This window comes from Ciconia boyciana, chromosome 7, assembly GCF_034638445.1.
Source record: "Ciconia boyciana chromosome 7, ASM3463844v1, whole genome shotgun sequence".
NCBI classification, from domain to species: domain Eukaryota; kingdom Metazoa; phylum Chordata; class Aves; order Ciconiiformes; family Ciconiidae; genus Ciconia; species Ciconia boyciana.
In genome coordinates, this window is record NC_132940.1 from 64,121,847 (window position 1) to 64,149,096 (window position 27,250).

Here is a 27,250-nt window from a genome sequence, read left to right on the forward strand (position 1 = left end):
CCACATCCAACATGGAAATGAGACACTATTACCAAAACTCAAATGCTGTCAGGTCTGCATTCCCAAGCTCCCCCATGAAGATCCAGCCTAAATTAATATTCAGCAAGACAGCAAAAGAAACGGAATGCTAAGAAATACAAAGTAACTCATACAGGAGAGGAAAGTCCCAGATCCCAAATCCCTTATGAGTTTCAACTTTAATTGTAGCAACTCAGGAAAATGATGGGCATAATTTTCAGCAGCTAAGAGCAGACCTCTCTTCAACATGTAGTGTCAGCTGAAACAGCAAACGAACATTAGGACGCACAAGTAGAATGAAGAATAATATAGAAAAGATTATAATGTCGTTATATAAAATCCCTGATTCACTCTTGCCATCTGAAATGGTGCTCAGTACCTATCATCACCTCAGAAAGCATCCTACTGGACTAAATGGCTTTTGGAAAGAGGTAATAAGAATCATTACTGACATGGAAAACTTTTCTAGCAAAGTAAGATTGTTTACCTTAGAGAGGAGGCAAATGCAAGAAGACATAATTAAAATATACAGATTTACTAACAACAGAGGGACAGTAGAATCCTGTTCTCTCGTCTCATGATGTGAGAATTCAGGGGCAGCATGTGAAATTGTAAGGTTAGAAACTGGGAAAAGTATTTCTTCCGATACAAAACTTAATTAGACAGTTGAAATCCTCACCACAAGGATATCACTGAGGCTGAGAACTTAGTCAGATGCTAGGAAGAACTGTATGTTGGTTTTTTTTTTTACACATAATGAGGGCAGCCAAAGTTACCATATTAATTTAGAAAAAGGAATTCAGATATTAGAATTAACTCATTTCTAACCAGTTAGGATCAGATATTTTCTAGGCTGCTAGTTATTTTGTCTTGCCAAACACTTGAAATTGCTTGAAAGGAATTTAGTTGCTTTCTTCATGTCACATCAGACAGAGGACACAGTCTGAAACGAAACACTAGATGGGCTTAAGCTCAAGTCAATCTTCTCTGCCAACACCTACATTTACACGGGTCTTCATTTCTGTTTAGTGATTTGGAAGCTACTGGTTATATTTCAGATCCAATGTTGAGTGTTGTTACTTTCTGAAGAAGTCTGTGTGCATCAGAAGTACATATCTACTTGTCTGTGGCTACCCCAAGGTAAGTCGTGGTGAGAATTAATGCTGGTGGCAGCAGTAGCATTGGGAGAGATAATATTCAGTCCAAAATATCCATAGAGCAATTCTGGGAACCAAACTCTTAAAATTTAAACACCCCCAATTTAAACTAGGGGTCCTGGAAAGGAAGGAAGTGAGAGGAGAGTCAAAAGGTCTAAGGAGCAAAATGACCCAGACAGACACAGACAGCAGCCACCACCAAGGGGGCTGAGGTGGACTTGGGAATAGGAGCAGTCATTGGGACAACAGGATTTTCAAAGACCTTTACACCCCTTTGGTTATACTATGGACACTACAGGTGTTGGCCTATTTCTCTTTCCAAAGGGGATTTAACTGATCTTAAATCTATCTCAAACATTCCTGAAAAAAATAACTTACTAGGCTGGCTCTGAGCTGTATGTAAAGGCTATCAGCAGCACTGCATCTCTCCATCGCAGGAGCTATCATAGCAAGAGCCGGTAACATGCTTACATCTTTAATGCTTTCCTTCCTCCCTTTCCAGTTCATTTATTCTTCTGTGCATCCCCAGAGTCTTCATGTTATCTGTGCTATGGCTAGCACAGCTACACTGCGAGTTCAGGTATTACTGTCTCATCCAAGAGAACTGAAAGGTGCTAATTTCCATAGCTACAGTTCTGTCAATTTTTTAACAGTTTGCAAGTATTTAGTATTTTAAAATACATTCCTAACTACAAATAAGGCAAGCAACCATATGAATAATATATCTGATGTAAATGCTGGTAAGCAATAAAATACGAAAAAAATACAAAAATATTTTCTCTGTTCTTAGTTGGATCAACATGAAGGATTGATTCATTTTGGAAGTAAGTACTGAGATTTCTCTCATTGGTTATTGATGTGGTAGCTGCAATGTTTCAAGTGAACAGTCTGGACTTCCAATTTACATGAGAAAAATGTCTTCTTTTTTTTTTTAACATTCTCACGATACCGCATATTTTTAATTCCATATCTGGCTGGATATGAAAATTGGCAAGTTGTGTTGTTTTGAGCTTGCTTGGTGGACGAAAGGACGCGTATTCTCCCAGCACAGCCAAATTCAAATGTGCAGTCTGGGGTTTCGCCAGATGACAATGAACTGCACATTGTGTTTAACAGAGCTCTCAAACTGATTACCAAGCAATCTACAAAAGGTAAAGCGATGTAGTTGAGACTGACCTAAATAGTGAAGAAAACACTGTCAATGTTGAGGAATTCTTCAGACAATAGTATAATATGTGAAGGCTCGCATTTCAGTAACGACACGCATTTCCAATCCAGCGTACAATGTGATAGAGCCACAATAAATAATTTGTATCTGCTTTTCCAGTTTGTGCCCTGCACAGAGTAATTGCTAGAATAGCAGTTAAAGTGTGAACATATTTTATTTTAATTTAGCTTACTGTACAAGACTACTACATCCTGCCAAAACTGTAGTTTCTCTATTCCCTTTATTTTCAGTCCTCAGGAGTAATACTCAATAGCAGCTCGGGAGATGACAAACACATAGATCAAAGTTTCTGGATTCCCATCTAAGACAGCCAAAATCTGATAAGCAAAGTAAATCTAGGATTTGGGAGACAGAGAAAATCTCGAATTTCAGAGGTGAAATAACTTACAGAAAGCTTGTCTTTATTTTACACATTCAGGATTTTTCTAGGTCCTTTGTCCTGTCCACTAGATCAGCAGTGTATAATGGTAATAATTCAGAAGCCTATCTAAAGTGTTACCATTACGAAAAAAAAAAATGTAGAAAGAAGACAGGTGCTGCTTTTCTTTTCCTGTTAAGGAATACTTTTCCTATAACGCACTTTTCTCTTTTTCTAGACACTAATGTAGCTATTCATCCCAGCGTGTAAATCGTATTTGCATATGTGGGACCTCTATCACAGCAACAGTTTATTCCTAATGCTCTCAACCTTCCTAATTCTCTCTTATTCAACAACGTATTCCCAATGCTTTTTAAGAAAGAATAAACCCCTATGAAGGTATCTCACACACTAGTTTTCAATAGAAAAAAAAAAGGAGGGGGGATTTAATAATAATCATTATTAATAAGATCTTTCTGTTATCCTAAATTAAGGCTTATTCCAGCTAATCTAAAAGAGGGTTAAATTAAAGCTGCTTGAGTTGACTGGGGAGCTGCTGCAGTCTCACCTCGGTAGATCTCTAACCCACCTTTCGCGTCTCTCCAGGGGAACGTTTCCATTAACACAGTGATTAATACTGCCTGGGCAGCATCCTCTTGCCTTGATCATGCTGGTACAGTGACAGTAATATGACTAAAGAATATTTCATAATACTACAGCCTTCTTATTCTAGCTGTCAAGCAAGCTACTTGGAGGGCACACTGACCACTTAAAAGTTATTAATAGAATAAGCAACTTCCATAATAACTAATTAGCATCCTTTGCAGAACTCTGTTCCTATTTTAAGTTGCCAAATGCTCATTTCCATTTTGTGCAATTACATACCTACTTATGTGTTACATTAAATTAAATAAATGGCTTTATGGTTTAAAGGCTGTTGATGTTGCTACTGCATCATGAATATGGAAGCTGGGATTTATAAGGTGCAGCATGGTTTGGAGCTGGGAGCTCAGAGCAATGGTGCAAAATGACTTCGGAGTTATACCTCACCACTAATACTCTCCATAAGCAGCCAGATGTATTTGTTCTGAGATTTTTAAAAAGTCATGTGTCTTTCTCAGCAGCTTTTACATAGTATTTTTTCCTTAGTTTACATAAAATCACCCAGATGTCTTCTCTTTTTTTCTGCCAATCTTTCTCAGGCATGTCAATACATACCTATCACTCTTACTATTTTTACTATGCTGCTCTTCGATGAACCTTAATTTGATTATATCACTGTAATAAACAGCATTATTAATTGCATAATTTCTTATGTTATTCTAATAAATTAAGCTGTATCTCATAAGTATAATAACCTTTAGAAATCAATATTCTGACTGTTTACAGACAAGAACCTCAGAATTGTCTTGGTTCTCTCGATAAATACTATATTTCCAAATATTTCTAATAAACTGCGCTCCCAACTTTCCTGAAACACATTACCCATGCTGCCATCTAAATATACATAAAATATTAATCCAAATATCGAAACACATACGCCTCAGCCTCCTCAGAAATGAGTTGGACGCTTCTGCAGGCTTCTGTAGAACTCGGCACACGAGTGTTAGCACTAGACTTCAAAATGTGCGTGACTTATTTGACTTTCACCAGGAAGGCTGAGTTCAGAAACAGTCCTGGGTGACAAAGAATAGCTCCCAGGTCAGCTTTGTACTTGATGTAATCCAGATTTCTGTGAAATTCCACCCCACTCAGCTCTAGGAAAGTTGTGTCTCCAAGAACACGGTCTTCACTTCTGAGCCTTTCTGTACAATTTAGTATGGATCTGCATCGAAATCCTACAGGGAGGCTACCTTTTGTGCACCCTTTCACATGTGAAGTTAAGCACAGATTTCCTGGCATAATTTATGGGATATAGTTTTCTATGCAAATCTGAAGATGAAAGAGCAAGTGCAATTTCATTTTCCATTCCTTTTTAAATATTACCAAAACCTGAAGCAAAAATCCTGCAAGAACTCCTACAATAGAAAATACCATGAGTCTGGATGTTATGACCTTTCTGAGAAAACTGAACCAGGGAAGGAAGTGGTGTATCAGAAAGAGGCACTGACTTCAGAGGACGAAAAAAGGAAATTCATCGTAATCTTCAGACCTGAGCAAATACTGTATTTTCTAGTTTGGTGCATAAACTATAAATTCCTCACATTAAAAAAAAAAGTTTAGACTCAAACCAAAATAGAACTGACAAGGAAAAAGGACGATTGCATTTTGAAAATATTTCCTTGGAATCAGTAACAATAGTTCAGTCCCTGATCTGGTTCCCATTTCTTGGCATGGCACTTTTGCCCCTGACCAGCAATAGGAACAAGAGCAAGCTCCACTAGAAACAAATGGAGGGTTTTATTGTAGATTAACTACACTGCACACAGATACATAAGAAGGAATTAGCAATCAAAAAAAAAAAAAAGTCCCATTGGTAAGCAGCCATGATGAACTGCAGAGCTGAGCTGCAGGAGAGCTGCTGGGGCACGGTGGTGGGGACCGAAGGGAGGTTTCACCATCCCCGTTCTCAGCGCTGAATAACCATTTCCATCCCAGCTGTTACTTTGCATACACTCTGGGTGTGAGGATTAAGGGAACATGGCAGTGCTCCAGATAAACTTTCTGGGACAATTAAGGGCTCCTTTCATCAATATTTGATTTATTTTTTTTTTTCTCATATTTTAGCTTGGACTCAGTTCTGCTAATTTTGCTATATACACTTGCAGGCCTTGATTTAAACAGCGTGTGCCACATGTACAGATGCCAAAAAAGAATAAAATCCTTTTCAATCCTCAAATGACAAAAACCAGTGGTGCAGGACAGCACTAAACACCAGCAGTTGTTTTTTTGGCTCTAGTTCCTCAAAGGGGATCCAAAATGCAAACATGAATTTGGAATAAAATTCTGAAACTCAGGTGCCACCCTTGTAAACACCAAGAGAAACTAAGACGACTTCAACTACTACCAAAGGGTTTGGGATTCTTTTTTTGCTGTGATCCTCCCCCAAATTAAAGCCATTCTTTCAACAAAATGTCAGTTGTAAATGCTAAATCTATTGCATGAGTGATGGTTCGTTCATTGTAGAGATTGCTCAAGAACAGCACAAAATGACCCTTACGATGCTGGCAAAGTCAATGTCAGCTTGAATTACAAGTTACATAAATCTAAGTTACACAAGTTATATCCCTTAAAAGCTGATCCAACTTGTGCACTAAATTATTTGGCAAAGTTTCTGTTTGCAAATCAGACTGGTTGATTTGATGCCTTTTTTTGCCCACTGTGCCATTTCCTCTCATAGTTCAACCTTCTCTCTCAGTTTGTGTTTCCAGGAAGCAGCGCTGACCAGGAGGAACCTCATCCTGCTTTTCCTCCCAGACGAACATCTCGTGAAAGTTCTCCCCAAGTTTTCCTTGGCTGGAGAAAGCAGGAACGAGGGCTCCATAGAGGCTGAAAGGGAATATCTAGAGTAATACTGGGTGGGTTAAATGGGTCGTGTAACCAATCGAACACTCCATGTGCAATCATTTCTTCTAAAATCCAATCCCTTTTTCTGGAAAACCCAAACACATTAAAGTACCACTTTAAACTGCTCCAAAATGTATTTAATTACAAGAAGGCAGGAGTTTTAACATAGCAACATTGTGGCATTAAGTTGGCCTACCTACCTATAATATTGGCATTTTACTCCGCAATTAACATAATTTACACTACGGAGCTTATTGTCTTCCCCAAAATCAATTCCTTTGCTCTGTATATGTTCCTAAGGAAAAAAAGATAAAATCTATTTCCAAAGACTTTTATAGAGCAAAATCATTTAGTTGCTGGATGGGCTCAGCTGCCCTGCTGTGAGGTCAAATCTTAGAGACAGATAATGTACTGATGTCTTTACAGTTTCTTTCTTTAAGCACTATTCTTCACAGGCCCTTATCTTACCATAAAAAGAGCATTTAATTCAATTACTCAGAATCACTGCCTCAAGTATGCAAGTTTTCTTTTAAGAAAAAATGATACATACAATTTATAAATATATAAAATGCAAAATAGAAAAATATGGGAAGTTAACATATTCTAAAACACATACACAGAAAAAGACAAAAATAAGTGCAATCTATTGGAAACTTCTCCCCCACCTCATGGGTCTGTAAACCTCAATCACACTACTCGGGCTTCTCCTCTCCAAACTGAGGCATCGCAGCCTCTCCCGTTTCCGCTCCTAAGGCTGCTGCTCCGCTCCTTGATCAGTTTTCTTACTTTCCTTGATAACTTCTTTAATTTCACTGTGTCCTTCCTGAGATGCAGGAATCAAAACAGCACGCCCTACTCAAGCTGTGGGCACAGCAAGGGTTTATATAGTGACAAATTACATTCTCTGCCTTGTTCTCACTGACTTTTTCTGTTTTAGTTTCATGTAAAGGTCAAGTTTTATGTAATATATCCAGGACATACTCGAATTTTGTAGCAGATTCCTGTTTTCTATATGAGTTTTGTGCTTATACCCCTCCAAAATGAATCTACAGCTATACTACAAAGTACTGTGCCATTTAGCCTGAAAAGACAGTGGCAGCAGCTGTAGATTTACCTGTTCCATCATAATCTTTTTCTACTGCAGGAGCATTAACAAGGACAAGATACTGCGTAAGCAGAGAAATGACTGGAGGTGTGCAAGCGGTGTCCATCTCCATCTGATGATGGACAGAGACCTCACTCCTCGAGTAGCAGTTGCAAAACCTGCAAGATAAGGCTGTTTCCTTCCTGAGCAGACTCCCCAGAGCTTCTGAGTTTCCATGAAGGTCTCAGCAGGGGCTAAAGGCAATCAGCCAACGCTTGCTCCAGAGGCAGCTGGGCACCGTGGAGAGCCAGTGGTAAGACCTGGACACGGCCAGGTTACTTGTGGCAATTGCTGCTTTTCAACCAGGAATGGGCAGGGGTAGCTGAAGTAGCTTTTGTAGCTACTCTCTACTTAGCAGAACAGACGTACTCCCCTTGCAACGTGTTTCTCCTCCTTGTAGCAGAGCCTCTCTACTCCTTCACCCGAGGAGGTGGAGGCACAGGTTGCACACCAGAGCCCAGTCCATGCTCAGGAAGGCACCCCTGCTGATGTGGCTATCCAGAATTACTCTTTCAGTGGAAATCAGCCTTTTACTCAGAATTTTAATATTTTAGAATTTAGTGGGAATTATTTTAAAGTATATTTGCCTATACAGAAATAAAATTATCTAATTACATCCCTTCTCTCAACCTTCTAATTCTGATGTGATTTTACAAAACAACAAACCCCAGCCTCACTCTAATGTCATGAAGGGGAAGACAGAAGAAGTATTTTTAATATTATTTAATTCTTAATTGCAAACAATGAAATACAAGTCATTATGCAGCCAGTAAAGAACATCAGTACGCGTTCTGCAATACAGGTCAGTAAATTCACCATGTCTTACCTGAAGTTTCAGCTCTTACCTAAACAATATTTGGAATAGGTTTAAGCATAAACACTAACCTGAATTCCTGGCTCGTAATAGGTGGTTACAAGATATTTACAAGAGCCTGCCATAATTTTGTTTCTGAATCCTCAAACTACTGAGAAGACCTTCACTTTTATTCCATGTTGATGTTCTTTCTGGTTTGGGGTAAATGTTAAGTGCATTGGGGGTTAATATTCAAGCTATAGGGACAATGTTCACGGTCATTAAAGCAGCACAGAGTATACTCTCATTGCCCTGTCATGTTCCCTAAGTGTTTTGCCCAACTTTTTCTTATGATACTGCCCAGTGCAGAGTTTCTGAGCTAAAGCCACTGGTCACCCCCATCCTCTGGCACACCAGAAAGGCTTGTAGCATCTATTACAGGTTCTCTTCAGGGGGAGGGGAAGAGTAATTTAAACTGTGACAGAGTACCTTCTACAAAAAATAGAAGGCCATTTTTTCCAAGGTTCATATGACTTGGACAGATTTAAACCAACCAAAAATCCAATGTACAGACTGTACTTTTTTTTTTTTTTTTTTTTTGGCCTCAAAGCAGACATGCAGCAGTTGGCATTTCTTGTTAACTCAGGGACCAAGTTACTCCTGGCTTGCTCTTACCTACTTCCAAGCTTTCTGCACCCCTCTGCCAAGCGGGCCAGTATCTTTTTCCCACCTCAGTTTTGGCAAAAACCTTGGCACAGAAAAATAACGGAACCTTTTTGTGACTATAAGCCAAACCACCTACTGAAGACACGTTCCTTACTCAGATCGTTGGTTTTGCCTTTCCTGCATTTCTGTCTGATATAACAGTCTTTATGAGCCAACTTTACAGCAAATAATCCATCAAAAGCAACACACAGGGCATGCATATTTTTCAGTCTAAAATAATATACCTTCTCATGTTCTGCGCTCCTATCTGCATTGCAGGTGGCAAGGTTAGAAAGAGAGCTGCTGAAACACTAATCATCTTGGGTGCAGATGGAAAAGCTTCATGATGGTGGGCAAACAAGGGGGAATGGGAGGGAGAGGGAGGAAGTAAATCAGACACATGCTTTTACCTCAATACATCAGAGCAGGTATGCAGCGAGAAGTAATCTGCACATCCCTGCAGGGTTAATAAAGCTCCTTTCCTGGACACTGTGATGACAGCCTGTTCTCAAAGCAGACCGGTTCCCAATCAGTAAATAAAACAAGATGCAAAAATTTTAGTTACACAGTGTGTAGCTGGTTTGAAAGAGGGGTTCCAAATTAATTAATACATCACGTTTTGGTCTAGTGCATGGTTGCATTTGGTTCAATGAAAAAAATTATTCTTTTCCACCCTCTGATCACTTTGTAATCTTTAATAAGCAACTACAATTTAAAAGCACCTAGTTCAACAAGTTTACGATGATTGGCTGTATCTGCATCACAGAGATAGCACACCTTCACTAAGGCGGAATAAGGGTGATTGCCCATCACTCCACAGCACATTTGTAAGAAGGAAATAGAGCATGCAACTAATCCTCCAGAGTGCTGGTATTTTATTTGAGGAGATTTACTCCATGCTCTGTTTCGCCCATCCAAAGAGACAGTTATTTGAATTCAAGAGATTTGTGTCCAACGCTTTTTCTCCCTATGTCGTGGTTTAACCCCAGCCAGCAGCTAAGCACCACACAGCTGCTCGCTCACCCTCCCCACCCCCCAGTGGCATGGGGGAGAGAATCAGGGAAAAAAAGTAAAACCCGTGGATTGAGATAAAGACAGTTTAATAGGACAGAAAAGGAAAGGAAAATAACAATAATAATGATAAAAGAATATGCAAAACAAGTGATGCACAATGCAATTGCTCACCACCCGCTGACCGATGCCCAGCCAGTGTCTGAGCAGCGATCGCTGTCCCCCAGCCAACTCCCCCAGTTTCTGTACTGAGCGTGACGCCATATGGTATGGAATAGCCCTTGGGCCAGTTTGGCTGTGCCCCCTCCCAACTTCTTGTGCACCCGGCAGAGCATGGGAAGCTGAAAAGTCCTTAGTGTAAGCATTACTTAGCAACAACTAAACCATCAGTGTGCTATCAACATTATTCTCATCCTAAATCCAAAACACAGCACTATACCAGCTACTAGGAAGAAAAGTAACTCTATTCCAGCCAAAACCAGTACACCTTATTAAGATTTAGTGCCTTGAATTTGGAAAAACATTCTTCTATTTTCTGTTTGTCTTCTGAGAAGTCAGGACAGCTGAAATGCAAGTTTATTCTACGAGGTGGCACCTACCAATAAGTTTTTGGGGTTAAACTTAAAACGATGCATATAGCATCCTCAGATTCCTCTGAAGGCAGAGTCAGAGGATTCTCAACAGCCCAGAACAGATCTGTCTTCTTGTTGCTAACAAAATGTATTTTATTGTTTAAAAGTAACAAAATGAGAGTTCAGCATTGTGAGTCAACACTGCATGTAATATTAACAACATGTCCATTATGGCCCTGAGGCAAGACCCATTAAAATCAGTGGCAGATATTCCATCGACTTCAATAGGCTTTAGATTAGACTCTACCTCAGCAATTTACAGGGTGAAATCTTGGCCCCACTGAAGGATAACGTTAAAGCTCTCATTGACTTCAAGGAAACTAGGATTGTTCCTACTGCAGTTAACAGGCAAGCAAAACATTCTAGTTGCTTGCTTACTTCTGTACTGAAGAGCGGTTCAGGAGAATGACACCTCTGATCCATTATTTACCTTCTGTGATGTTTTATATTAAAGCACGCAGATCAATAGAGAAACAAGAAAACTAGGAGAATTTCTGAGTACAACTTAAAAACATCAGTTTTATCTTTAAAATAATAAATCATATTCCCTAACCTTCCTTCTCTGTGTTTTTGAAGATATAAAAACAGTATTACCTTTAATGCTTTAAGTTAGCTTAGATTTGAGGTGGGTGTTTTTCTTGCTTTTATTTTAGCAATTCCATTAAATAGTGGACTGTACCCAGGAGATGACAGCTAATTATGTACAACTACTGCTACAAAGGCTTTATTTGCTCTTCAGCTTAATTCGTTGAACAAGATCAGAGGTCTGTCTTTGTTAGGATTTTTTGGGGATATATTGCAAGGAGCCAGATCTAGGCAACTTCAACCTGAGAATTAACTCCCAATCACTATCAGAGATAAAATATGTTATTATGCTAGTATCGCGCATGAGTATCTATGACTGATTTAAATGATGCCTTGCAGAGACTACTTAAAACATATTTCAGTCTCTATTTATAGCACATAATTGGATGTCTAGCACAATCCTTCCTATATAGACATTCACATCTTTTCTGGTGCCTCTATGGCTATTCATGGAATACAAACAACATCCAAAATACTCTGTATCAGTAAAGCCACAGCTGAAGGATGTTTATTTTCTATTCAGTACACAGTGCATAAGTATATATGCAAAGCTCGCTTTTTCAGAGACCATTTCCCACTCTATCATGTAGTCTAAAGTGTAGCACGTATCATCTGACACGTCAGAAAGAAAATAGAGTCAGTTAGGCTAAAGCCAAAACTTCCCAACAAGTGATTCCTTTTAGCCAAGAGTGCTCATCTCTCTCAAGAGATGAACTACTGTATTTAGTTTGTCTGATCTAATGAGATTATTACTTCTATCTAGAAAATTAAAGGTCTAAGCCCTGACACCAGCCCCAGACTCACCCATCTGATCTCCTGTCTTCCTTCAGCCAGACTGGCATAAAAACATTTTTATCTGCTGAACAATTGTTTTCTGTTCTCTCAATCCCATATAGCTCAGGTACCAGACAGATGGCACGTTGACACACTAAGTCTCGCTGTGATTTCTGTTTATCACATATATGCAAAAAGCCCTTAACTGTTCTTAATCAGTTTCTCTCCTTTCCCTTCTCAGCACAGATCCTTGCTTCTGGATCCTCCCTTTGTCAGAAGTTGGCTTGGCTCAGGTGGGGAGCAGGATTAGGAGCCGGTGGGACAGGACAGGCATGGACCAACACACAACTCGTGGTGGGCTGGACCGTCAGCTGTAGTGACGAGCTGTCCCATTGTCCAGCTCCTAAGGAATCATGCCGCTTACAAGTTTGATTTCTCATAGAGAGTCTTGGCATTAACATTTTTAATTTAAAGCAGTAAAGTAGAATTTTCCAGCACACTTGTTTGGTGACGGTTAGTGTTAAACAGTGATACACAGCTTCCTGGGGAGCACTGATGGCCCCAAAGCTTAATTTCAGCATCCTGTATTTTATGAAAGAGTATAAAATAGTAAAGAAGTACCTGCTATACATGACTATACATGACTTTACATCAGCCTGCACTACTATTTCTTGATATGTTCCTACTCACATGATACCTTTATTCCACTCAGAAGATGGCTGCAATAGTCACAGAAGAACCTAGAAAGGTCCTAAATCGTTCAGAACAGGAGGAGTGCAAACCTGCTGCTTATGCCTCGCTCTCGTTTCGAGCAGCAGAAGCTCCTCTGCCTTCCTGCCCCAGGAATTTGCCAGGTTTATGGCTACAGCTTGTCAAAGCAGACCACGTCGCAGCCTTTATAAAGGGATAGCAACATGACATTTCAAATAATGAGAGCAGCCCAACCAACACTGACTTTCTGCCTCAGCTTTTACTGCTCAATTGCTAGAAAGAAAGACGGGGAGCATCCTTGGAGACGCTTCTACCAGTAACCGCATGTGCAGGACTTGGACTTGCTCAAATACTAAACTAAAATACTAAATATACTAAACTAAAAAGCAGTGGCTTCTACTGAAGGTTCATGCTATCCTCATCAAGGACATTTTTCTACCTCACCCTGGATACAAATATATGTTCTGCACTTCTATTGCACTTCACAATATTTTAAATGGAAAACTACTTTATTAAAAAATTTAAAAAGCATAGCCTAACTTCCTTTATAATTTGAGATTCTGTTTTCATATAGTAGGAGCAGATGTGCAAATGTTTGTTTACTCAGTTCTTGATAGTAGGCATTTGCTAGCAGATGCATGAAATTAATTTCTGCCCTAGTATTAAAAATCATTTCCTTGATTTAAATGTCTCTGATAAAGAAACAGTATCATAAAGTGGTTTAGCTGATGAAGCAGCACAAATAGAAACAATACTTGCTATTTTAGGATTGCTATTTCTATTTGCTTAGATTGCATAGTGTGTCTTTCAGGAAAACAAATAATTACTTGTAAAGTCTTCCATCCAAACATTTTCCTTTTGAATGCGTTTCCAAGAGCAACATAGCAGAATATTCATTTTTAACTGTAAGAAAAATAATTTTAGCATCAGGCTGTGATTTCCGTAGGTTTCACACAGTCTAAAGAAAATGTAGGATTTCATACTCTTTTTTTTTTCCCCCCCTGTTTATCAATTTATGGGGAGTACTGTCCAGTTGCAGAAAAACATTATGATATTGCTACTGTTTTTTTTTATTTTGACCTCGTGTGCCCACAAGAAGCCTTTGTGGCAGACAGAGAGCAAGTAAGGGGATTTGTTATAGAAGCAATGCTCCTCTTGGGCTCCTTGGTGGTTTTGGAGTTTTCATCCTTACAACAGGCTTTCAGAGAACTTCTCATGTACCCAGCTATGCAGGCACATGTGGAAGAGAAGACACGACAACTCGGACACTGCCTATACTTGAGGGATTCCCAAATACTTGAACCTACACCTTTGTGTTTGGTAATAGAGCTCTAACTGCTAGCATGGTTTTACCTGATATAAATCCATTCTTTTTAAGCAGAACTGCCTCAATAAGAGAAACTGGAAAAAAGTGGATTTGCATTTTCCCACATCATCCACTCATCCAGTCTGTAGACTGGACACAGGCAGGTAGAGCCTGAGCCTTTGTGCAGCCACCGGCCCGGTGAGCTCCCGTGGTAGCTATTCACAGAGCGGGAAGGGAACACCAGGCTGAAAAATTATTTCATGGTTTAAGCATGAAGTAGGATTGGTATCAAAAAATCTTCTGGAATTTCTATAACAAAGGAAAGTAAATTTGGTCCATTTTATAAGTACAGGTCTGTAATGATTTTGCTGTTAGAAATAAATAAAAAGAATGGTCTGTTTTCTGCAAAAATCCTTTAACCCTCAGCGAGGCATTATTTCATAAGTGGCTTGAACAAGTAGGAATCGCAGAACCGGAGCAAACACAGCGTAATTGGTAAAATGATAGTCTAAACTACACCGTTAAATATTTTACTTCATATTTATTTTTGTAAGGTCTATACACATATATTTGGGCATATGCATCCTATTCCTATTACAGCTGCATTTCACTTTCACATAAAATATACAGCTAATTTATTTGCTTAATTTTAGATGATGAAGTAACATTAAACCATCAGTCAAAAGAATGTTCCATCAGAGTCACCATCTGTGAAAGTGTCACCTATAAATCCATAGATTATAACTAATCTGCCACAGAAGTTAATGAAGTTGATGTATGACTTTGTATCACTTAGGAACTGTATCTGCTTAATAGGAACATCATAAAATCCAACTGGTTTAATACAGACTGATGCTCCTTTTCACAGTGCCTCAGTGCTTCACCATGCCCTGGACTGCCTACAGTGGCAGAAAGTATATCTAGGAAAACAAACAAACAAAACCAAAAACCCAAAAGAAAAATGAAAGTATAACTTGTTTCTGTCCTGTATAATGCAGCCCTTCCAAGCCATAATGCTTCGTTAGATTCCAGCTTAGTACTAGCATCACTGCAGGATTATATAAATACAATAATAAAAGCACAGACACACACAGCTCCTTTTATGAAAAGCCCAGTCCCATAGCACTTTACAAACTTTCATTAATTAAGCTTCACACCACACGACTCCACACTTGAAGATGATTTATCTGCATACTACTTCTCCCTGCTCAGGCACTAATGGGTCTGTCGCTGGGTCACTGTGGATACTGTCCCATGGCGGCACAGCAGATAAATAAATAAATATTAATCTAAAAATATCTGCACAGTTTCATGCTGACAATATCACTCTTCCAGACAAATGACCTGGGAGGGCAGCAGCTCTGCAACCCCAGCTACTATTGAGCATGTACCATTACATGTCTTAGCAGCAGCAGCAGTCGTTTGGGTTCCCCCCTGACCGCAACCCTACGACCTCATTTAAAATTGCCCTCAATTAGCAATCAGATTTACAGCTCCTGTGAGTCACACGGAAGGGGATGAAACAATGACCAACACCTCCAGAGGAGCGTGCCGTGGAGGAAAAGTACTGCCGCCCTGCTCAGGTCCACCCTGCAATCCCAGACCGTCTCTTAGGGCCCTTTGCAGAGAAATGGCGAACTTGTGAGCATGGTCCTTGCCAAGGTGGAACCCCTGCAGCTCCTGGGGCTCTTGGGGGGCTGGCCACGCTCAGCACTCCTCTGACAAACTGTCCTGATGGGGACAGCAATACGGTCAGGGTAAGCAAGTCTCAGGGCAGTGCTTTGGGGTTTTTTAATGGGGAATGTCAACTTAATTGACCCCTGGGATGTCAGTGAAGGGTCTCAGTTAAAGGCTATGGAGGCACCCTGTTGTCCTGCCTGTAGACTGACAACATTTTTGGGCATGTGCTGCCCCACCGAGTCCCTAACCCCCCGCAGAAGCCGGCTGCACTGGGAGTCAAATCTGAACCTTGTAATAACGGCTGTAGGAAAGGCTGACATGAGGTCTGTTGTAAACACACCAGAAATTACTTCACTCCCCTAAATTTTATCTCAGGTGAATCTCTCCGGTGCTTAGCAACACCTTATATTAAAATTCTGTTTTAAAATACAGTGTTAATTAAGCAATTAAGGATGGCAAGGCTTATTTTGTGGCATAATTTACTCATAGTTAGATTGTGCTGTAAGGTTAACTGCATGAGGCATGTTTTATGGCCTTATGAAATGCTGTCTTCCTTTTCTTATTGCTTTTATAAAAGATTATAATGAATTATACTTTATGTATTTTAAATTATTTTTTTTGATAACAAAGTGGTCTTATTTGCCACATTACCATAAGATGCTGTCAGCTAGAGTTTAGCTACAGTTAGAAGACACATTTGCACTGTGTATTAAATGAAAGCAGGCTAGATAAAAAAGAGCAACCTAGAAAAAAGAGCAGTAACATTCATTACAAATTTAGAAGTATAAAGGATTTGGCATGCAGAAAATAGTGCGCTACTTGCAAAAGGAGCATATGTATTGGTAGCAGACATAGGCATTGCTTATGAGATCAGTATGGTATAGAGCCGTTGGGTAAGGTATGTGGATCAAAATGACGACCTTCAGCCACAAAACATTAATTTCAGGAATGGTGGGACCAAACCAGCAGTGATATTTCTTATTACGAGCTGTTTTCTACTGAAGAACCAAAGAAAAAACCTCTTCAATAGAACAAAATGAGTTTAGTGCAAAAGCGCACGAAGACTCAGTTCCCAGTGAATCCCCAATCTGATCTAAACTGTGCAATGAACATTCCTCAAAACTTTTGATAAGGGCAAAGTAGGAAGACAATAAAATAATTTTCCTTTTAATAAAAAGATGATTCACTTTATTGACGTGCCTGTACGTGGGTATGATTAATACATTAAATATGAATAATTTATCAGAATGTATTTGGAATAATGTGCATGCCTAGAAACATCGCTAATATTTTTAAATTCTCCTGTGATGCATTTTAAGCAAAAAAGAACAAACGCAGCCATTATCCAACGCACACTCTACTAGAACACCTAACCTCACCTTCCTCTTCTAAAAATACATAAAGAAAGCACAGACTGCAGGAGTGACAACAGGTTAGTTCTGAAAATAAGTGAGTGACGACAGTCGTACGCAGAGGGCAGGACACATGTGGCTCTCCCGCAGGGAATACAGGCTCTCACGGGATGTGGGCACGGACTGAACTGAAGGATGAGAAGAATGAAGGAGTCGTACAAATAGTTACCCGCACAAATCAGTTCAAGGTTATCGTAGGGACTGTTCAATTTTCCCTTTGTAACTCCTGTCCTTAACTAACTGGAATGTGTGCTGGGTGCATGTGCTTAAAATAGCTTAAAATAGCATCTAACTCCAGGGAGGATTATCTCAGCCGGCGACTGTGGCTTCTAGGTGCCATCTCAATAGAAGAAATATTAATAGTAGCATCACTCACAATGACTTAAACAAACCTCCAAGTCTAGCGATTGCTCTACCCATGGCACACAAGAGACTAGCAAATAGATTTGCTGAATATTAACACAGGGATAGAAGCAAAAGAATAAATGGCTGCGAAGGGTTGTAACGTTCGAGAGCCTGTAAGAGACAATCAGAAGATTTGTGGCAAGTGTTAATTAGTAACAAGCTATAGATGAGCATTCCCATCAATCTCAGGAGGCCCAGGGAGCCCTTTCCTTCAATCACTGTTCCTGTTCTCCTGACTCGGGAGCAGCTCAGATGCTGCTGGGCAGCATCAGCACACACATGCAGCGGCAGATGTGATGGGGGGTGAAGGAGCCCTTCGCGAGACCCCAGAAAACACGCTCACAGCCCTCAGAGCTCAGCCCGTCAAATATAAAACACAACATGAAAGCAAGACAGGATGACAGCGTGGCTGATGCTGAAAGTACCCAGCCTGCCTGCTGTGGTTTAAACCTGCTCTTGGGAGAAATACTCTTCCATGTTTTTCACAGGCAAGAGCACCGAAGATGCCCTTACAGCCTAACGTACCTATACTTTTGACTGCTCATCTTTTTGCTTTATTAGGGTTCGCTAATACCCACGACTTCAGCCATCCAGGAGGGGACCGTCTTGCATATTCCCATCCTGCCCACTGCAACAATTAGCACCTCAGGACAGGGATTGTTTCTGCCACCACATTCATGTGTTACTCAGATTTCATTTAGACAGTGCTTTTAGTAGACATAATTATTAGTAATAGCCTACTAAGAAGATTACATGTATGCCTATTGCATTCCAGCTCCCTTCTCCACTCGTTATTTTCTTATGAAATACTGCTATGGGAATGGGCTTTGAAAAAGAAAAAGCATTCCTCCAGAACTGCTGGCATATTGTACTATATCAGATATGAGGTCACTATAAATATGCTGTTTAGTAAATATATTCTCATTAGAGCTCACCAACGGAAAAAACTTAAAAGAACTGATAAACATTTAAAAAAACCAACACAAATTTTAAGATATTTGCAGTAGGATACACATACAAAGGCCCAGTTTTGACTTAAGTGGACTTTTGGACCTATGAGCAAAATTTTCAGCGTATTCATGTCTTCAGTTGAAACAGGTTCTAATCCTATCTTAATAATTTATTTTTTTTTAGCCTTTATTCAGGAGAACTCTCAAAGATTATTCCGCAAAACACTCAAACAAGTTTTTCTGAAATCAGAGTGTCAGTGATCTCCTAACAAGTCTTAAAGCATAATATGCATCCATTTACATTTCACCACAGCAGAATGAGTCTTTGCAGCAGACATCTCCTTCCTCAATAACGACACACCAGTGGTTTCTTGAGACAAATAAAATGTCAACACAGATTTTACATCAAGCTCTCTACCAATCACACATCCATCTGCTTCTGCTGCATTTGCCTTCTGTCTGCAAAATATTCATCTGAACCATGGGGAAATCCCCTACTGAAAACCTTAGATCTCTCTCCCTTTCTAGTTCACTAACAGGCATTGTGCACTTCCCTTTAAATTGTTACATTTGTGGTAAATGCAGTTCCTCAGCTGGGGACACCATTGTGGTTTCAGAGAGACTGTCCAAGGTTTGATCCCCTTAGATTGTTGCACCAAAGGTAAATCCAGTTTAAAGTTGGTCAATACTTGGGTAAACCTAGCACACCAAGCTTTTGCAAGCAGCGCTGAGGTAAGGCAGAAGCCAGATGGTTAAAATTGTATCAATTTAGCTTGCATGACCTTCTAAAATTTGGCATAAACAAAATTTAGCCACAGCATCTAATCACTTATACCAAATACTATATACATAAAGAGCATAAGAATTGAGTAGTCGAATGCACTTCTCAGGAAAGTTTCAATTTCCTCTCTGCTTACCTGTACTAACCATCCAGTTCTCACCTAAACCAGGGCTCGATGTGATTCACACTCTACTCCACACGTGTCGAGGGAGAACACGTTGCCCTTCTGGGAACAACAGCCTACGTTCCCTTTTTCATGCTAATTTTTTCTAATTGACTTGGGGTTGTGTGCGCATGGTGCACACACTGCCATAGCTTGTGTGCAAGGTACTTCCCTAGGAGCGATTTCCAGCAAAAACTAGCATGAATCAAGCCACGGGGGAGGACATAAGTGCATTGAGCTCATTGCTCCCTTTTTCCTTAGCTAAATTATACTTTCTGACGCAAGGATGTTAACAGATAGCAAATAAAGAATCACGAAGTACCGATGTATCCGTTTTGAAGCATACAAAAACCTTCAACATGTCATTGCTGCTCATATAGTACCAAGCTTTTCAGCTGCTCCTCTTCTGGCTTCCATAGATGCAACCAGAGAATTAGTGATTACTCATATATATGACTTGTATGCCCTTTATCGATAGCTGACCTAAAGGAAGGTCCTCAAATTAAACAAGATAGTCCTTGAAAAGCGAGTGGTAAGACTCCTATCCCCCTCCATGAGTCAAACCCTGCTCAACCTCGCTGCACAGGAGTTTACAGCCATTGGCCATCAACACTGGAAGGAGCCCAAGCAAATGTAATGCAGATGATAGACTACAGACATCCTCAGACAAATAGGGACAGAATACTGCCACTCTCTCCTCCCCTTTCTCCTTCCCTCATGTAACCTTGCATACAGTTGAGGGGAAAGCAAAGGCCTTAATTTTAATATCCTGTGGCACCCTGGTCCCATAGCACATCACCAACAGCTTGGCAATTAGGTAGTTTCTCAACAGCTCCGCTGCTCAGTTGAATAGTTTTCATTTAAATCTGAACAGAAATAAGACCTGCAAGGACTTCTGGAGTACTTTTTCTTTCATTTCACCATATTCACAGAGCAGTAGACTTCTTTTTTAACCTCCTCGTATGAGCCTCCTCTAGTAAATGAGTGTTTAAGCTATTAGATGTGGAGTAAAAAATGTGCAGACCATTGGCTTGCAATGACTCTTAATAAAAAGCCTTGTTTCCAATTTTTCCTTATGAACTGCATCGAGGTTTTTATGGTGGTAGCACTTACCTTGTGGGAAAAGGGTTAATGGTTAATCTCAAACCCTCCAGCCCTGCAGCACTAACTCTTAACTTAAAACATACCAACTTTATGTCAGATTTTACAGTGATTTCGGCAATTATCATTGTTACTATGGTGGATCACAGAATCCGGATCATCGTTATAAAGGGCACTACTCAGACATATAAGGAAAGTAAGGATCTTCCCCAAACATGTACACCCAGTCTTTAAAATTATCCATTGATTTCATTAGGAGTTTGGTACCTGAATAGTTTTAAGAGCCTTCACATTAGCATGGTGAGAAAACACAGGTGGACACAAAAACTGGCATACAGCATCCATGTTAATTTTTCAGGGTGATTTTTAAAGTGTATTTAAGCCCACCAGCAGCATTTCTTCTGTCCTCCTCTCTCCTCCCATAAACACCCACAGACATTGTGCACGCATGCAGTACATTGCTCCCACGATCAGATCTAGAGTGGCCCAGTCAGTCAGAAAAGTTTAAAAGGTGAGACTTCTGCCATAACATCATCCTCACATCGAATCTCTAGGCATCAATAGATACAAATAACATTCCGCATTTGTTCTAGAAAAGGTCAAAAGGTACCTTCTAATTTTTGTAACTGCAACAAAGACGCTGAGTGCCCCAAGAAATGCATTGTATACAGTGAGTGCATCCAAGCAGTGGATTCATCTGGCCTGTGAACTGAATCACTTAACCAGGAGGCCGCAATAATTCTTGACGCTCCTTCCAGACTTTTATTGCAACCAAGCCGACTGTGTAGTTCACACTACAAAACGTGATGGTGCTGAAGAGACACTGTTTGCTGTCACCGACCTTTAGAAATGCTTACCCAGTTGGCTGTTGTGCCAGTTCCCTTGATGGTTTCAACCGGCAACTCCACTTTAACAAAATGGTTTTCTGAACAAAATCCAAATATATCCTGTAAATAGCTCTTCTGTTCTTGTTTTAGGCATGTCACTTCATTAGACTATAAATATCAGAATTCAAAGGTCACAAAGAAAAATGCAAATGTCATTTATAAGGGTATTATAAACAGCAATAAAGTAGTGATCTGGACAAATTTCAGACTGAAGTTCACAAAGGGAAAAGTATTCTCTCATTTACAAGATCAAGTACAAAGAGGTCTTCACGCTTTAAAAGAGCAAGATCTATACATTCTTTATATAGCATAAATCAATGCTTCATGGCTAGATAATGGTCCAATAACTTTGTCTCCTGAAGGACTGCTGAGGATCAAATGGATACAATTAAGTGAAAAATATAAGTACTTACAGGAAGAGTTTAAAATGGATTAAATCATAAACTACACATAATGGCTAGTGAAATACTCTATGCAAACCGACTGAGGTCACATTAGTTTTCTTCTTGGAAATCTACTGTAGGTAGTCAGTGAAAGCAGTAAATTAAATTTATAGGAAGATAAAACACCACACAGTCACTCCAACATTTCAAAAGGCAGAAAAATCAAACAAAACTACTGCATTTCAGAGCAGTAACTCTCAACACCAACTGGAAAGTATGCCAGACCAAATCCAGAGTTGAGAGTTGTTTCCTGCAAAGCAATGTACACACAGAACCTTTCTGCATGGGCTTCAGCACCAAAACCACCTTTCCCTAGCCTTGGCTCTCACCTCTTGTCCTTGCAAAAACCAGCTTTTTGGTAAAGACATTGGCAATAACGATAGAAGAGGCAAACCAGACTATATATATTCTCAAACCATTTGTAACAGAGACGCTCTTTGCGCCAGAGCACTATCTGCACAGGTGTCACGCGTGCAGCTTTGCTGAACGGCCCTACCCACGTGCTGCTGCTGTTGAGAGAGGTGGCCCTTTCGGTGGAGGCTGATCCCTTCGGCCCCTTAACCACCCCTGTAGCAAAGTGCATTAAATGGGGTCTACTGCTGAGCTGCAGACTGCAGAAAGAGCAGGAGCACACTTGCTCGCTCCCCCTCGCAGAGAGATGCTCAGTCTGAGTATTTGTCACCACCACCGAGAAACCTCTCTGCCAATATTTACAGTAATAAATTAAAGCCTATTAAAAACAGAAGTTGACTCTTTGGTAGCACAAGATTTAATGTCCTCTGTCCTCCTCCACTTGAGAGGTGGTTTTGCTTGACTTAAATAACATATTTATAAAATTTGAGCACACAGTTTCTTCAAATACCAAACAGCTATTACTGAATAACTTAGACTCCCAACTCTCTCGCTGTATGCATCTTGATTATACACATCTTGTATCACCAAGGCTGCCTCGTTTCAAAGAGGACAAGAATGAACAATGGAAAGGTCTGGTTCTTAAAATAATAATAATAAAAAAATGCTGCAAGCTATTTAAAGGGTGAGGAATTTTGCAGAAATAAATGAGGCATGAGTATTCTTCATTAGATAAAATATTATTGGACTATGTCAAAGGCAACTGTTTTCTTCCTCTAGTATTAATGAGAGGGAAAAAAGTGATGAATTTCAGTAATTCTGAACTTTGCATTTATAAAGTAAAATTGCTCGGGTGCCATAGATTGATTAGACTTCTCTGATGGAATCTGTCTTCATTGTAACTCAAAAAAAGAAGCAAATAAAATTACTGCAGGAGTAGCTTCAGCTCATGCAACATAAATTCTTCTTTAATATTTTAAGATCAGAGTTTGCTCAATTAGCAAAATGTTTGGAGGAGACAAGGAAGATTCATCTACTGCCATAGCAAGCACATGCAGGGGAAATCATGGGCTGCAATTACAATAACTACACATAAACGTTGTAGAATGTTTACATGTGGCTGTTTCAAAACGAAATTTTGGATGCACAGCCTCCACTTCGACAGGCCAGCCTTGCCCATACCGGGACAGTTTTCAGATGCCATTCCGAGTCCCAAACTTGCAGTGACACAGCAGCCTGGCGAACGGCCAGCAGTGGGTGCTGAGACCCCTTCTTTCACACCACCTCCTAAAGAAATTCATTATCTTAGCTTTCTGGGGATCTTAAATGTATTTACTATAACTGAGATCCACTGTGAAGCAGACAGAGCAGACATGGGGTCCCGTCACATCACATGACATACCAGAAAAGTCTTAGAAGAGAATTAAATATTGTAGGTCACTTTTATTTCTGCTTTGGCTTCACGTCGACAAAACCTTTCCCCAGGCTTTTTCTACAAATGTTGGAAAGATGTGAACTGTTCTATGGCTACAAGGAAATTTCCAGGTGTTACTTTTATTAGTCGTTATCTTTTTATGTCATCTTTGTATGGGATACTACATTCTTTCAAAGAAGTGTCTTGAATCTCAAATGTTAAACCAAATGTTATCCATTCAGCTAATACCACACAGCTGACTGGGAAATCTCTGATGTAAAGTGAATGAGGTCACATGGGAGAGAAATACAGCACTAAAAAAAAAAAAAAAAAAAGGAGAAAGACAACTCACTGCCATCTGTTTCCGATTGGATTAATAAACAAACTATTGAAGAACCCTCACAAATAAAAAAGTCTCAATTATTAGAATGAGGGCATATTTTTCAAATTAACCTTTCAAATTGAAGCAGTAATAAAACATTGATATGCATGTAAAGCCTCTCTAGATCTTTAATGTGTCAAGAGACCCATTTAAAATTGATTTTAGGATATATCATCACCTCTAGCAAGCATAAGCTGAATAATTCTTTCTTATCCAGCAATGGGTGGGAAATGTCCTTTCAGAAAACTTTGCAAAATGGCACTGAATTTCATTCCTAACTGTGGCTCTGATAGGAAAATAACCTCACTCGAGAAGAGCTCTCAAGCACCATCTTAACTTCCACTGGATTCCACCCAAATGCACACTCAAAAATAAATATACTTTCAGGCTCTATATATTTGGGGCATTTAATGAAATGATAAACAGAACTGATTCACTGGGAAGTGAAAGGAGAAACCAATCAATTTATGCCAGAGGTTTTTTTGCACAATAGACTGAAAGGACTAAATAAAAACTGGAAATTGAACCCCAGCAAATCTGACAACACACCCACACAAATTACTTCATTCTAATGTAAAAGTAGTACGAGCCCGGAGTTGCTAAGGCTTATGATCGGTGTCTTATAGTTTCGCGTTTCCAGTAGCAGCTATACTTCAGCAATCACGCAACCATTTGCTCTTACCATAAAGCAGTTGTCTACCTGTGATCACACGCTGGTTCAATTTTCCATCTCAAAATCAGATATAAGGTTTCTACTACAGCCATTTAGAATTGTAGCCTTAACTACGAGAACAGCCTGAAAGGTTTCGGAACAGACGCAAAAATGAAATAAAAAACGTGCTGAACAAATACCTGGTGATTTGTTCCTTCTTTTTACTGACTGCAGAAACGTGCTGCAGGTATTCCAGCAAGACTTACAGCTCTGCACTTCTAGACTATGAACTTCTAGACTGAACTTCTTATCACACAGCAGTGAAATCCTTTTATGTAAGTGCTTTTGGTAAATCTAATCATTATTTCATAAGTAAATTACTGACTCTGGCTTCAAATTTCCCGACTTTCTCTGTCCATCTATTTATCAATATAAATCTTCATATATTTCAACAAGATTTTGGCTGACACGCACACATTCGTCTATTCTTTTCTCTTTTGAGGAATAAACTAGTTTTCTTTGGAACAGTTACTGGAAGGAAAATCAATGGCTTATGTTCAATTCTTGGGTTTCTATTGCCCGAAATGTCAGAACAGTCTGTCAGTTATTCCTATTTTCTAATCCAGCAAGTAGAATATGATAGCCGAGATAATTGTTGTTTGAAAAAAAAAAACACAACTATTTTTTGTAAGTCATATACATTATAAGAGAAATCAAAGAAATTTGTTCCTCTGTGAATTTGTGGCACTCCAGCTCAGTCAAAAATTTGATGGGTTTGGGTGCCTTGAAGCCTACACATTTTCGTAGTTCATTATATCCAAAATAATTACTGTCTTCTTCAGAATTTCCCAGAAAAATAAATAAAATTATAATTTTCTAATTAATTCAGTATGACTTTTCCATGTGGAAACTGGTCCAGGTCTTATAATTTAAGAGAGTCATTTCTAAAGCTGAAAAGATAAGATAACTTTTTTGACATGGTTACGCAGGTTTGGCACCTTGAGAATTCAATCATTCTGATAAAGGTGGCCAGGCCTTGGGAATAAAAAGAATAAAAGAAGAATAAAAGGGTCATGAACAGAGAGAGATAATCTGGCTTCTTCCCCATAGTCATTAGATTCTCCCACAAAATTTAACACGCAGCATATATAAAAATGCTGAAATGGATTGGTAAAGGCTACAGGAATCTGAGAGTTAAAAAAAGGATGATCAGTGTTAGAATGAGAAAAACTAGTTGTCAGAAACAAGTTGATTAATCGGGGATCTTATTGCCTTGCATTCATAAGCATACAATTTGAGATTTCTTGAATACTGTGTTAGCATTAACTATTCTAACTCTGGGTATTCTTTGAGGACAATTCATTTAAGTCTCTCACACTCAACATACACAGAAAAAAATACAATCTCTCATGAAAAAGAAAGATGCTCTCTTTTCTTGTACAAAGCAGAGCCCTTCCCACCTACATAGTTACTTTGGTTATTTCAAGTACCTTGAGACCCTTTCCTGCCTGCAATGTTTTGCAAATTCTAATTCAGTTTTCTTGCTGGCTTTCCAAACTACTACTAATCCATCTCTCCTGCAAGTTTTATTCCTTGTCCTTTTCCGCAGGGATGCCACCAGCTAGATGGCTACAGCACTTCCTCCAGCCATGGATATGCACACAACTTGGAAGGCTCCTATCATCTCTGGTCATTTGAAACTGGCCTCACTGCTGGCCAAAAGCTCCCCTGCCTGTGAATAAAATCTATGCTTTGTTTTAATTATTTGCTTTCTGGGGAAAACATTACACTTGCTGACAAGAAACAGTCATACAACGTCAGCCAGCTTAATGACTGTGGTTGCAGCACACTGTGATGTAAATTAGAGAAACCGAGCTCAACAACATGCTATGTTAGTGAGCAGTGAGTTATTTTACTTGTTTTTAAGCTCCCTTTAGGGGACGATCTGAGTTCTTTGCAAGCCAGTTTATTACGAGTTTATCTTGAAGAATTCATTTTTCAATCATAATATGCATATTTTAATTGCAGTTTTTGGCAAATTGTTCCAACTGTAGCAGCAGTACCTAGCGCCTGCTTTCAAAGTGAAGTAAACTGGATCTCACATAACATAAATTAAGTTTTGATTAGGAAAGAATAATGTTTTACCTTCTGTGGCTTGTTCCCTTCATCACCCCCCTTTCTGATTAACAGTCACCAGAGCAATAAAAAGGAAAGAGAAAAAACATTACTTGAGCTTTGATAGTTACAAGTGAAAAATAACATAAGTAGCGAAGAATTTCCAGAGTCTAGAGAAAACACGTGGACAATTGTCCACTGAAGATTATCTACAGAAATAAACAAATAAACAAACCTTCTACGTAATTGTATCTCAGTTAACCACTTGCTGCGAAACGGTTATCTAGGGTGTGCTTAATGCAAGACCTGCCATGCTTTTGGTCCCAGGGGGGTTCAGGCTGCTTCCCGCAGCTGGCCAGGCGAGCACCTCCACCTGTACTGCTCGTGGTGACTGCGAATGGACAGTGACTAAACACCACTCAACAGAGGAGAAACCACCCGGCTTTCTGGCCTTACATTTTCATCATATGTTAAAGATAATTTCATTTCAGGACAGAGAGAACAGTGATTCATGGTACAGAAAACATACTTTGAAACAAGGTCAAAGCAGCTCTGTTATTCGCTATATGGGATAGACAGAAAAAA